The 13,146-nt window shown below is 38.3% G+C and overlaps 1 protein-coding gene across 2 annotated transcripts in view; it reads right to left on the bottom strand.

Annotated features, from left to right (window-relative positions):
* VCL (vinculin) overlaps positions 1 to 13,146 on the bottom strand; it is a 55,561-nt gene that overhangs the window by 41,812 nt on the left and 603 nt on the right. The gene's annotated exons all lie outside the window — the stretch shown is intronic.

Here is a 13,146-nt window from a genome sequence, read left to right as displayed (position 1 = left end):
GGCTCAGTAAGTACTTTGCAATTGTTCAGTTTTCCTTTTGTGAAACCAGTCATCAGAGCCCAATTACATGGAAAGTTTTTTGGAAGAAGCTCTAGCAGGAAAGAGAATCAAAACAGGACTTGGCTGTTTACCTTTGCTCTTACCAGTCACAGGATTTTGATTGCAACCCCCACTGGCATTACGTACACCGTCAAGAAGATCCAGTTGTTGGTATTCCTTCTATCTCAGCTCTTTTAGAAATACAGGTGTTGGAGTCAATGTTATCATGCCCTAACCCCTAGCTGCCATAATCCATGTGGTAAACCAGTCAAGACAGGATTGTATACATCCTGGCATAGCAGCATAGCACCAAACTTTGTCAGACACAAGTCAAACAGCTTTGGGGTGTATCACAAAATTACTTATCTTATCTGAATTTACAAGTCACTCAAAAATTGTCATATACAACCAGCTTCCAGTAAAGACAGGACTTTTACAAACTCCGAACAGAAAAGTCAAGCAATGGTAAAGTGTTTTTAGAAAAATAAAAGTGAACAGGTTTACAGGTCACTCCTCACAATCTCATCCTTCTCATTTAATACAACTGAAAAAGTGAGTCTTAAGCTACAACTATTTTTTTCGACACAAACTTTTGTTTTTCCTTCAAAGGCTCTCAGAAGCCTTTAAAAAAAGCAAATTTCCAATCTCTTCATCATTCCACTCATCTTGCTTTGAATTATAAATAGGATTGATATGTCAATTGCAATTAGTGAATTTACCACTGCTTTAAGAAACTTTAGAGTTTTCTACTTCTCTGTAGGTGAACAGGCCTATATCATTAGAGATGGAAAGAAGTCCAAAGAAATGTGCAGCTAAATTCTCCTCCTGCCTTTAGTTTACACCAAATGAACACTATGCACATATCCCAGCAGTGAGCCAGTCCCGAGTCTGGCTTGAAGCCAGGCCCAATGCTAAGGAGACTGGTGAATCAGAGCCTATCCCCTGTCCTTTCAGCCAGCATGGAAGCTGTGTCCTCGCTCCTGGTTTTCTCATGATTGCCCTGCAGACTGCATTCCACCCATAGCAGGGTACAATTCCAAAGTCATCTGGCAAGCAAATCAGAACACACCAGCCATCTGGTCCCCAGCAGCAGCAAACTGACCTACCTGTCTGCACTGATGGTTAAGAAAAATTTAACTGGCTTAAGGCTAAGGAAATCCCGCTGTCCACTTAAAATACAGAACTATGAAACAAGAAGCATATGGAAAACAGAGAGCAACATCATTTGGATACCAAAAAACTTCTTCATGCTGCTAGTACCTACTAACTCTGTTACCAGTACAGAGCTGAGGCCCGGATGGTTTGGCAAATTACAGGATTAACTTCACAGAAGTTAAGTAAACACATACTGATTATGTGATATTTTTAACAGAACTATTATAATTTGGAAATTAATTCTCTCATGAAAAGAAGAGTTTCTTTTTCCAAACCAATACTTCAAATTAAAATTACTTTAGGACATTATAACTCTATTTCAGCCAAATAACATAATTCATGTAAGTAACCTCTAACCCTTGGGCATTTACAAAACTCACCAGGAAAAATAAGATACAGCAACTGTAGTCTAGAAATTACATTGAGAGCTGCTAACAGCTACCTTCACAAGAAAATCTAAAGACAACACCACATACCAAACAGCACTGCAGATTCTAAAAGCTCTTCCAGCTCATTTCCATGTACTCACATCTGTGATAAAGAATTTCAGAGCACCTCTTAACACAAATCCTGCTGCATGTGTATACACATATTAGGACTGTACTAAAAGATAATTTAGCTCCAAAATCATGTTTTCTCATTATTCAGATGCTTGTCTGAAAAACAAGAAACCAAACACCATGATTCTGTTGGTAGATTTACACCATCTTTGACAATGTGCTAATATCTGCATGCTGCAGAGGATTTGGTGGATGACTAACTCCATCATGCCCCAGAAACTCAGATGTATCCTGTCCTCCCAGCATTTCAAGTGTTAAGTCAAGGAGAAGCATCCAGAAAGTTTACTAATCTTAAAGCTTTTTGGCCCTGTTGGCAAGAGAGTAATAGTAAGAAGTGTCATCATAAGAAGTGTGCAGATCATATCAAATGGAAGGCAGATTTGGCTCCAGATACAGCAGGGCTGCCTATAAGAATCTGTGATTGTGATACAGATAAATGTTGTACTGCAGCATCTCTAAACCAACCCAAGTTATAGCTACACATAGATAATAACTGAGTCCACCCAGTTTGTTTTTTCCTTCATCAGAAGGACAAACTAACTTATTATTGTTCTCAGATCACAACATAAGTTAGTATTCCACTTACCCACATGCTGGCACAGATATTCAAGAAGCAAAAAAAAAGCAAAGACAAAATGTGTTTTCTATTACTTATTGAGTAACTTTCAAATGTAGAACAATACTGCAGTTTCTTTCTCTACTGTCCTGCATCTGAAAACTACTGATGTAGTAACTGACGGTATCAGCTACAAGGCAGATATCCAATAGAAGTGCCTAATTTCCCTTAGCCATTTAATTAACTACAAAATCTGTTGTTACCTTTTATAACCCATTTTACTTTTTGAAAACACTGCTGATTTGACAGGTATTGCTACCTAAATGAGACATTTAAAAATGTCACAGCTGATAATGTAGGATGGCTACCAGGCCCTGAATTTTAGGATCATCCAGTTGTTATGCTTGTACTGACTTCTGAAAACCAGACTATTCAACACTGATTTTCCCGCTTGCACAGAAAGAGTGGTACCACTTCCCTTATCAGCTCTGTCCTAGAGGATCAGTGGTTCCAGAGAACAGATTTTTTTTTTTCCTCTAAGTTCATGGCAGAAATGGTTCCCTGCAGGAAAACAGAATAAGAAAAAAAAAAAAACACTGATCTAGAATTCCTTTATTGATAAAGTAATATTTTTCACTATGTCTTTAATATATTGAAAATATCTTCACGTGCTCACTAATATATGACTCAAGCAACAGAAATTCACAGCATTAAATCTTTTGTCATAAGCTCCGCAACAGCAAATGTATCTTGACCAGCAAGATACATGCTACACAGAGTTCTATAGCAATTATCCACCTTCCGTAGCACACTGGATAATTTGTCTTTTATAAGTCTCACTTTACTTGTCTAACAGCTATTTCTAGTGTACAGAGTTCATGGTGTAAATTATTGCTCACATTTTAAATGAAATCTTCTAATTAGCTACAACAGTATCTAGTTACATTAAAGAGAAATTAAAGAAATGCCATGCTATTATGGTTTTTTTTACTCTGAGAAAAACTGAAGTGAAACCTACCTAAAATTTACTGAGGTTCCTGTTTACCATGCTTTGACTTTCTTGAGGAAAAGGGAGCATTTTATAGGTGTGGCAAAGACTCAAAGACCACGTCACTTGCTAGAGTTAAGCCAGTGGTTTGGCAACTACTAGGCCTTCACAATCCATTTTTTGTCATTGTATTGTATTTAGAGCAAGCTAAATAAATAGTGACCTTCTTGCTACTACTGCCTAGTTCCAGAGAGACCCCATTTATTTGTTTCTGTTATTCAGCACAACTATTGTGCTGCAAAAGCTGCAAAGACAGCTATGCTCGTGAAAGTGATTATTACTGTAGTCCAAACATTAGTCAGTTTAATTTGTTAGCTCACCTAAAAACCTGTAAGGGTTATGCAGTAATTTGAAAAAGCAATACTTGGAAGAAAACTTCTTATAAAGCGTAAAACCAGAAGCTTTTGAAGACTTAGCTGAAGGGCAAACAGACACCTGTATACACACTCAGAGGCTGAAATGTGAAGCACCTTTTGTGATTTATCTTGACCAAAGTTACAAAAACCCTTAGGATTTTAATAACAAACAGGCACACCAAAACAAGTTAAACTTCCAGTAACTTCCATCCGGGTGCTTGATGCATCCGTTTTTTTCTAGTGATAACTCTTTAGATAAATATTCAGTGCATCACATAGCTCAGAATTAAAAACCTCCTCTAATCAACTACACGAATGTCTGTTAGCAACTTACAAGGTTTTTCACTCAGTTATGTATTACTACATCCCATTTTGCACTGAAGAGCTTAACCATTCCTTGCCCATGAACAGACAGGTATCATACACATTTAAAACAAGTCCCTTTGTTCTAACTGTAAGCTTGTGGTCACCAGGAACCAAATCCACCCCAAAATGCTCACAGCTCACAACATATCCGTGTCTCACACGTACTGACTACCAGTCTAGTCAAAGTCAGTTTCTGCTCCTTCTGGCAAGTATTTGTACAGGTGAACAAAACAAAACCTGCATAAAAGAAGGAAACTTTATTAATGCTTCCCTCCTCTAAAACAGTTGCAATGTGCAGCCTCTTGAAAATTCAGGAGAAGTTTGGAAGCCAGGAGAAGCAGCAACCCAGCTGAAATAAGTTCTAGATGACAGCTTCTAACAGCTCCCCTGCTTGACAGGAAGAGTCAGACTTCTGACACTGAAGAGCTGATACATGGCAAATAGATGAAAGATGAGAATGGGCAAGAAGTTGATATTTGATATGGACTTTCCTGGCTCAGCCTTCAATAAGCTTCCATTTTGATGCACCCATTCAAAAAAGAAAGGCTGAGAACATTCATTAGTTTCCCATGACACAATGACTTAACTAAGGTGACCAGAGTGCCTCTCATCTGTTCAGGGGTGAGAACACACAACCATTTCTCATACTGCTACTACAGCACTTCTGTGACTATACTCATTTATGAAATTAATGGCCATAGCTCTTTTCTTGCATGCTTTTCAGCATTTAAGGAGGGGCAGGCTTGTGTTCTAGCTCATTCTAAGGTTCAGCTACTAAAATGAAGTTCAAATTGAATATCATTGTATTTTACTATTCCCACAAACACATGTTAAACATTGAGCAATGAGACCAGAACAGCTGCAACATACCCAAACATTTTAAGCTGCATACACAAAGATATCTGAACATAAAGCTTGTCAAGTTCACCAAAGCAGTACTTTCTCAGCTCTGCTATTCACCATTTTATTTATGTACCATATGTATCTTAGGTCAAAGATTAAGCATGATACTTGCTGAAATGAAACCTTCTTAAGCCATCCCAAAAACTCAGTTTAGTATGAAAACTGCTTGCCTATACTTTTCCTCTCACAGACTATAAGCTCTAATTATCTTTCACTGGTAGACACAGACTGAGGAGCTGAAGGCAGGAAGTGCTTTGCTGTTAGAAACAGGAAAGAATTGATTGGGAATGCCAATGACAGGTGGAGTAACCATTAAATGGTAGAATTTAGAATCCTGAAAGGAAAAAACTAGACAAATCAGAGCTTGAGCTTCAGAACCAACTTTAGCCTCTTCAGGGACCTAACTGGAGAAATCACATAGAATACAGTCCTAGAAAGAGCAATTCTGGAGAGCTGGTTCATCCTGATGAGCAGGAAGACAAGCCCAAGTGGCAGGAGGCCTGCCTGAATGAACAGTGCTCCTGCTCTAGCTGAGCACACAGGGATGGGGTCCAGCCCAAAGTGTATCTAGAGCTGAACCTAGTGAGGAGCATGAAAAACAAAAAATGCTTGTGTAAACACAGCAGCAAAATAAGGACTAGGTAAAATATGGGCCCACTGTGGGATAGGTGTGGATGTCTGACCACAACACAAAAAATTATGTACTCAAAAACTTACTTACCTCTGTCTTTTCTGAGACTATCTGCCTTCAGCAACCTCAGGTCCCTAAAATAATCAGAGTTTGGCACAAGGAAAATTTACATTTGCTATTCTGTGGGTGTAACCATTGATTTAAAATGCAATGCAACATTATTACAATAGGTCTCTTCATAAGTATCCTAGGCCAACACCAACAGAAACAGCTTGTTTCTTTCTCCATTCTTCACTGGAGAAACCCAACATGAATCATCAGTTTCCTACCCTACCCATGAAGTCAGAATACTAGGAAACTGTTCCAACACTTGTTTTTTCAGTGAGACAAAGTTGATGATGATGAAATCTAACCCTAAGAGTCAGCAAGCTGACAGTTTCAGAAACTCTGGAATGGCTTTGATAATGAAGAGGTTTTTGGTTTTTTGCTTTTGTCCCCCTTCATTAGCTACTATTGTTATCTATTGTTCATTATTCATGTTGTAAATAGCTCTCCTGAAGCATCAGAACACCACTGACTCCTGAATAGAAGATATGTTACAAAGTAAGTTGTTCAATTATATGTTGACACAAATGTTTGGTTCTAGTCTCAGGATATGGACAAGTTATACCTCGGTACACTTTAATTATTAGGCAAAGAAAGCAAAGGAAAGGTTTGTGCCCTCTATTGTTTCGAGTCAGTTATTCATATCCCCACAGAAACACTAGGGCCTGATTTACTCCAGGGACAAACTAGACCCACTTCCAAGCACTGTGCATGTAGAGTCATGCCCCCATTCTCCCCCTCCCAGCTCAGTTTTGAGCTGCTGGGATGCTCAGCTCATGTTTGAAGAAATCCTTATAGGTGAAATATCTGTCACTGAAAAGAAGATCCAGCCTTCATTTGAATATTTCATCTGCCCATGCAGCAAGTCATCTTGTACCCACCAAGCATCTTCAGAAATAAAGGTAGCTGCAATATTCATTCATGTGGTCTATTTCCAGATGGTTCAATGCAAGCTGTTACTCTAGACTCCAAGTACAGGACAATATTAAGAGTTAATTCTCTCTCACCTCTTGTCATAAAAATTAAGGAAGAAATTATACATCTAAATATAACAATTAACCTAGTGGATAAAATTTAACAACTATACAGTTACCAAAATAAGACACTTCACTGTTCAAATTCAATAACAACAATACTGCCATGGCTGTGTTTAAAGAAATGTCAAGAAGGCTATCAGTTTGCAAAAATTAAGAACTGTGGCTGCAGTGAAGTTCTGTATCAAGAACTGCTTGTCAGCATTTGAATGAGCAAGTGATAGAATATAATTAGTGTCACTAAAGGAAAAAAAATATTATATTGCAATACTTGTAAATTACTCTGTGTTCTGAAGGTACATATTTCTGACCCATGTTTTGTTTGGTTAATTTATTAACCTCTAAAAGGAATTCCACATCCACAGTCCAATATCACTATGTGGAGAGAAGTATTTTCTTGTTTCAAAATACAAAGCAAAACTACATCACTCTCTAAAGTTACAAAACATCAGGAAGAATAAATGGCTAAAAAACACTGGTCCTTAACATGGGTTTAACTCTTCCCACACTGGTGTATTTGACTTATGCAGAAAAAAGCATTTACTAAGTTTTTCAAAGCAGGAGTGGTATTCACCAGATTCTTGGCATATGGAACTTTTTAATCCAACTGCCACTTAAAGACTATCCATGCCACAATAAAAGTCTCAGTTTTTATGGCCAAAAAAGCAAGCTGCATATGAGGACACATTTAACCATCTCTATGTACATTTAAAGGAAGAGAGAACAAAAGATTGCTTTTAAAGCTGATGGAGGAGACTGGAATAAATTAAGTATCCAAACACAATAACAGAACAAAGATTATTCTGTTCAAATCAGAAACTAATTAATCACTTACATAAAGATGATTCCTAACAGATAAAAGCAAGAAAGAAGTTAATTATGTGCTTTTGTTATTACAAAGTTGCTTTCTGTCTGATTAATCACTCTTCTCCTAGCTCCTCCCATACATACACCCTGATGGGGTTTATCCACTTTCTCAGAGCATATGGCCACAGTTCCCAGAATGGTAAATGATCCCTGAAGAAATTGCTGTGCACTGAAGAAGGATGTTCTAATAAAAAGAAAAAGGGAAATGATTATTATTATTTGTAAAACACTAATCTCAGTTTTCTACTACTCACAGGTAAGACCTAGAAAGCTGTAGTGAAAAGACATTCTCTCATGAGATCTTCAAGCTTATTCTAGTGTTCATTCACTTGTCATTAATTTTGAGCTGTGTAGAGTTCAGATTATCTGCTCTTTTGACCATTTCTTTCAGCTTCAAAACATAACATAATAAACTGGAAATAGAGAGGCATAGATCTATACATATCCCATGGCAAGTTACAAACATCAAGGAAAAATGCAAAAACCACAACCTCCTTGAGAGTCATCTTTTGTGCCATGTAGAAATTCTGCAAGGCAAAAAGCTTATCTTTTTCCTTTCTTCTCCATCCTTTTCCAAGATATATAAACATATTGCAAGCTAATTTTTCCCCTCAAAAAAGAGAAACACTAAGCTGCTCACAACAGCTCACTCCCGTCTTTGTAGCCTGAGTTACGGGCAAGTCAGCTATGCCAAAAGAAAACCTAGGATGATAAAGCTGTTTTACCATCCACTCTCCTCAACAGTCAGAGCACTTCTCCTCATTCCAGGTGTTACCTGTGTATTTGACTTTTGCTGCTGGAATCATGGCAAGGATTTCAAGGCAGGCTGCATTCTTCACAATTTCATTTAAGCAGGTGATTTCCAAGCTGGTGGTTTGCAGGTATCAGTAGACAATTTACAGCCTGGCCAGGGAAGATGGATAGCCCTTTCCAAATGGCCCTACAACCCCAGGCAACTTCTCACCTGTCAGAGGCCCTGGATGCAGGCAGAACATGCCAGTGGCTTCAGGTGACAGCTGCTATAGCTACAGTAAATGCAACCCTCCCACTGTTAACTCTTTTGTTTAGTTTAAACTTTATTTCTCTGCCAAAGAACTGGTATTAATTCCATCCGTTTTAAGAGCTATCTGGGTAGTTTTAGTTGTGCCTAGATGGGGTGGGATTCAGCTGGTGGTAGGTTAAGGAGACCAACCTCACAACTTTACGAAGTCACAAAAACCTTTGACACATGTGACTTTGACCCAGCAGTACAGGGTCTTGTTCCCATGAAGTACAATCTCCAGTCAAGCTTAATCTTACTCTAGACTGCTTTTATTTACATTTTAAAATAGTACTTGGCCCAGACCTACTTAAAGGAAACATCTGATAAACTCTGACTATGAGACAGAAGATTTATTATCTAAGACAGCCTTCCTGATGATTAGCCTGACCTAGTCAGGCCTGACCTGGCTAGTTATAGTTAGTAGCTGAGATACAGAAAGGTGTCAGTAGTGTTTCATAAGCCTCCAAACCTCAGTAAGTAAATAAAGTCATATCACAGCATCCAACAATAACATCTTCTTGAGAAATGTGGCCATCAGCAATTTAATAGCAAGTAAAGCATTTTTTTCCCCATTAAAAAATAATCTATTAGAAACTGGAAGCATATAGACACTTGTGAAGCAGACTCATATAAAAAAGGACAACACAGAGGATGGAATGGCAGAAGCTGCATCATCAAATAGACAAGCACTGTTTTTTCAGAGCAGATCTCTGTTATGAAAGATCTCAGTCACTTTACTTGTTACCATTAGTGTCTTAAATCTTCTATTATGAGATTTCATAGGACTATCACTTTGCTCAGATGGCCCAAGCTCTATGAAAAGGAAGGACATGAAAACAGGGTAAATCTCAAGCAACTGGTCTCAGACAAAGCAGGTCTTTTAGGCCATTGACCTCATTCAACAGCCCAGACTCTGAAAAGCCAACACCTCCTTGAGCTGCTGCGCCTGCTCCAATATTTTAAATTGTGTGCTTCCCAAGTCCCTTCTACTACCTTAATTTTCATGCAGAGAATTACAACCCAATCTGTCAAACTCAGCAGCTTCACCCATGGTATTGTTGGCACTTGGCAGAGCAACGGCAACACTGCTCTGAGGCAGCTCTGTCTGAAACAGCAGAGAGAAGTGACCAGAGCGGGCTCTGCCTGTACTGACAGAATGCCAGGAGCCATACAAAGCACTGGAGCTTACAACATCAGGGTAGAATTTGCTTTCTCTGTTTGGCAATAATATAACATTGGTCTGAACATAAATGCTTGTAAATTCACTACTGCCAAGTAGCAGGGTTTTTTTCTCCTCCATGAAATAAAATCATATATATAATGTGTGTGATTGGTTCACCATTCCTGCATTATCATCAGCCATTCTTGATAAAAATCCCTATTTTTAAAATAGGCTAAAAGTCTGGTGAAGTATAAAAAAACAAACCAAACCAAAAAAAAAAAAAACCTATCAAGAAAATCAAACAATAAGGAGGAAAAAAAAAAGCCTGAAACAACTAGAAAATCACCACATGGTTAATTTCCTCCCTGGGAAATTTGACTAGTTTGGTTAATTTCCTCCCTGGTTAATTTTGACTAAAACTCAAAATTTCATTTCACTCTCCTCTAAACTAATAGGATATTTAGCAAGCTCAAAATTATTCCATACCTATTAGGCAGCCTTGACTATTACCCACCACTTCTGCTGACTTACAGTGTCACATCTTTTAGATAAAAGAAATACCAAATGCCAACCTTCCTTCCCATAAGAGGCACACATCCACTACAAATATAAGCCAATACAAACATGAAGATTTTCAGTTAAAAGAAGGACCAATTTAGTACATTCATAGTCCTGTGGTATCTGAAGCCTCTCCCTCAAATTCCTGGCTCCAGTCAAAGTTGATTCCCATGCAAAAAAGCTTCTGATGTTACCCCCACCTTACATTTTTGCACGGGCAACAAGGACTTCACCCCACAATTAAGAAATTTCATCAAAATGCTTCAAAACAATTTGAGAATTATTGTGCAAAAGCTACTCCCAAAATAATCAAGATACAGTAGAAGCAAACTGTCACATATTGGAAACATAATACCAAGTCTTTCTTTGGTATTTTAATACAGCAATGACTAACTTGTAAAAGATTTAGTTATTTCATTAACTTCAACAATGACTTGGACTATCTCTTCTCCAGGATTACTTTACAATTAGTTCCTGACAAGGCAGTATCTCTAGGATAGGTCCACTTGAGTGTGCAAACTTTACATTAAAAAGGCATGTAATTTAAGATGGCTTCAGGCAAACCTTGAAATACAGCATAACCGTTAATGACAGAAAATACAGAAATGCATGCCAAAGGAAAAGTTCTCTTATAGAGGTCTCCATAAGGGTATTTAGGAGGAGGACTCCCTTTTGACTCATCTAATAGACCTAAGGTAAGACTCTCATATCTATCAATCTCTATTCCACCTTGAATAGTGTATTGTGCTAGCTCCATCTCAGGAATATTCAAGTTACTGCACATAGGACCTTCCTTAGAGGCATATAGTCTTTTCCTAGCCCATTTCCCCTCACAGTACATCTTCTAGGCCTTCAACAAGAATGGGTCTCAAAACTTCAAACACTGCTACCAACAATTACACAGAGACATAAGTTAGATCAATTAAATATTGCATTTTCCAAATGCAAAATCCCTACTATAGGCTGGGTAGCTGGAGAGTAATGCTGCTGTATATGAAAATTTATCACTAAAAAACTCCCTGCTCCTCAGTACTTTTCTTCATGTACATTGCAATACTCACACTACACTAAGAACCCTGAGCAGACATCAAGCAACACAACGAGCCAGCACCACATTACTCTCTTGGTTGCACTGATAACTCCATCTTTGCTGTCACCTGGGAAGCCACCAGAAAGCTCGTAATTCAAGAACCTGTCTGCACAAATTCTCCTGCTCCTGTCAAACTGCTGTTTCATAAATCACCTTTACACTTCAGAGCAATGCACTGAAAACAGAGATTCAGATAGGAATGAGAACTTTAATTCTGTACTTTTCCTAATATAGATAAATCTGTATTTTCACCGATCAGGGCATCCTCCTGGTAATGACCACCTCAGATTACACCACTTTTACTAGCTCTTTGTGAATAAACACAGAAAAAATAATTCAACAATCAAACTTTTATCAAACTAGCAGGCAAGAAAAGAAAAACAGAGGCTTCCAAAACAGTCCAAAATGAAAGAAGATCTAGCATTAGCAAGCTGCAGAAGGAAACTAAATCTGTTCCTGTATTTCTCTAATAAATGAAATTTTATCAGATCAAGTTTCTTTTGAGAGAAAGGTGGGGCGAAGAAAATAGTCATACAACCCAGTGTTACAGGGTTAGCTCAGAGAAGCCAAGCATTATTCCAACGTCTTCCTTTCAAGGAAAAGTATTTCATACACACAGGCTTCGCACCCTTACAGCCAAAACACCTATTACATCAGTGAACTGCTGCAGAACAACTGTTCTTCATAAAGAGATGAGTGTCTGCTATAGTCAGCAAGAAGCACAAGTATTCTAGACAGTCTGTAATATTTATAGTCATGGCGACCAAGAGACCTAGTTACACTGTAGTAAACTGCAAAACCTCCAAGTGGCAAGTTATTCTAGCAGCAGCCAATAGTACAGGCCAAAAATGATTAACACATCACATACATTAGTCATCTTGACAGCTTCTTATGCCCACAAGTCTCATGATTTCAGTGCACGCAAACACTGGTTAACAGTGACACAGTTTTTAACTTGCATAGCTATTCATTTTAAGGCAAAGAGGCAGCAAGAGGTGCCTTTCCATTTATTAATTTACTGGCAAGAGGCATTTTTTGCTAGGAATTACTTCAGAATTTAACAGGATTCAAAATGAGCAAGGAACGTGTACTCAGTATTTGTAAACAAGCTTAGCAAAGGTGCAAGGGAAGTATTACCAGGTAATTCTTAATGCAGTAGAAGGTTAAGCAATGTCACAGTACTTTCCATATCAAAGAAAGTATTTCTGCTTTGCAACAGTTCGTTATTCTTTTGTTTATTATAAAAGTGTTAATAGGACTGAAACATTTCAAATGTATTAGTCACTGGCACTTCTCACGCTGGAGTGTCCATACTGCAAGTACTCAGATCTTAAAGAGACAAGCTATGCATAACCCCTTTCATGAAGTCGAAAGAGTCAGGCCAAATTTCCGTCACCTTTAGCTCACCACAAGCAAACAGTAACTCACACTCGAGGCTAAGTAACAATTTACAGCTCCAGACTTTGCCTGGAAGCCACAGGTCTGTCCCGCCTCAACTTCTGCACTGATAAGGAACGGCCAGCCCTCACCGATTTAAAAATGAAACCCAACTGCCTGGGAGGTTTGGGCTTTATTATTGGTTGGGTTTGGGATTTTTTGGATAGGCTCACACCAAGTAAGTATTTTGCCTTTTATAGCGCATACGCTTAAAATAGGAGTTTCCTAGGCAGCAAA

Source organism: Molothrus aeneus, chromosome 8 (assembly GCF_037042795.1).
Source record: "Molothrus aeneus isolate 106 chromosome 8, BPBGC_Maene_1.0, whole genome shotgun sequence".
Lineage (NCBI taxonomy): Eukaryota > Metazoa > Chordata > Aves > Passeriformes > Icteridae > Molothrus > Molothrus aeneus.
This window is presented reverse-complemented; position numbering and strand designations above follow the sequence as displayed.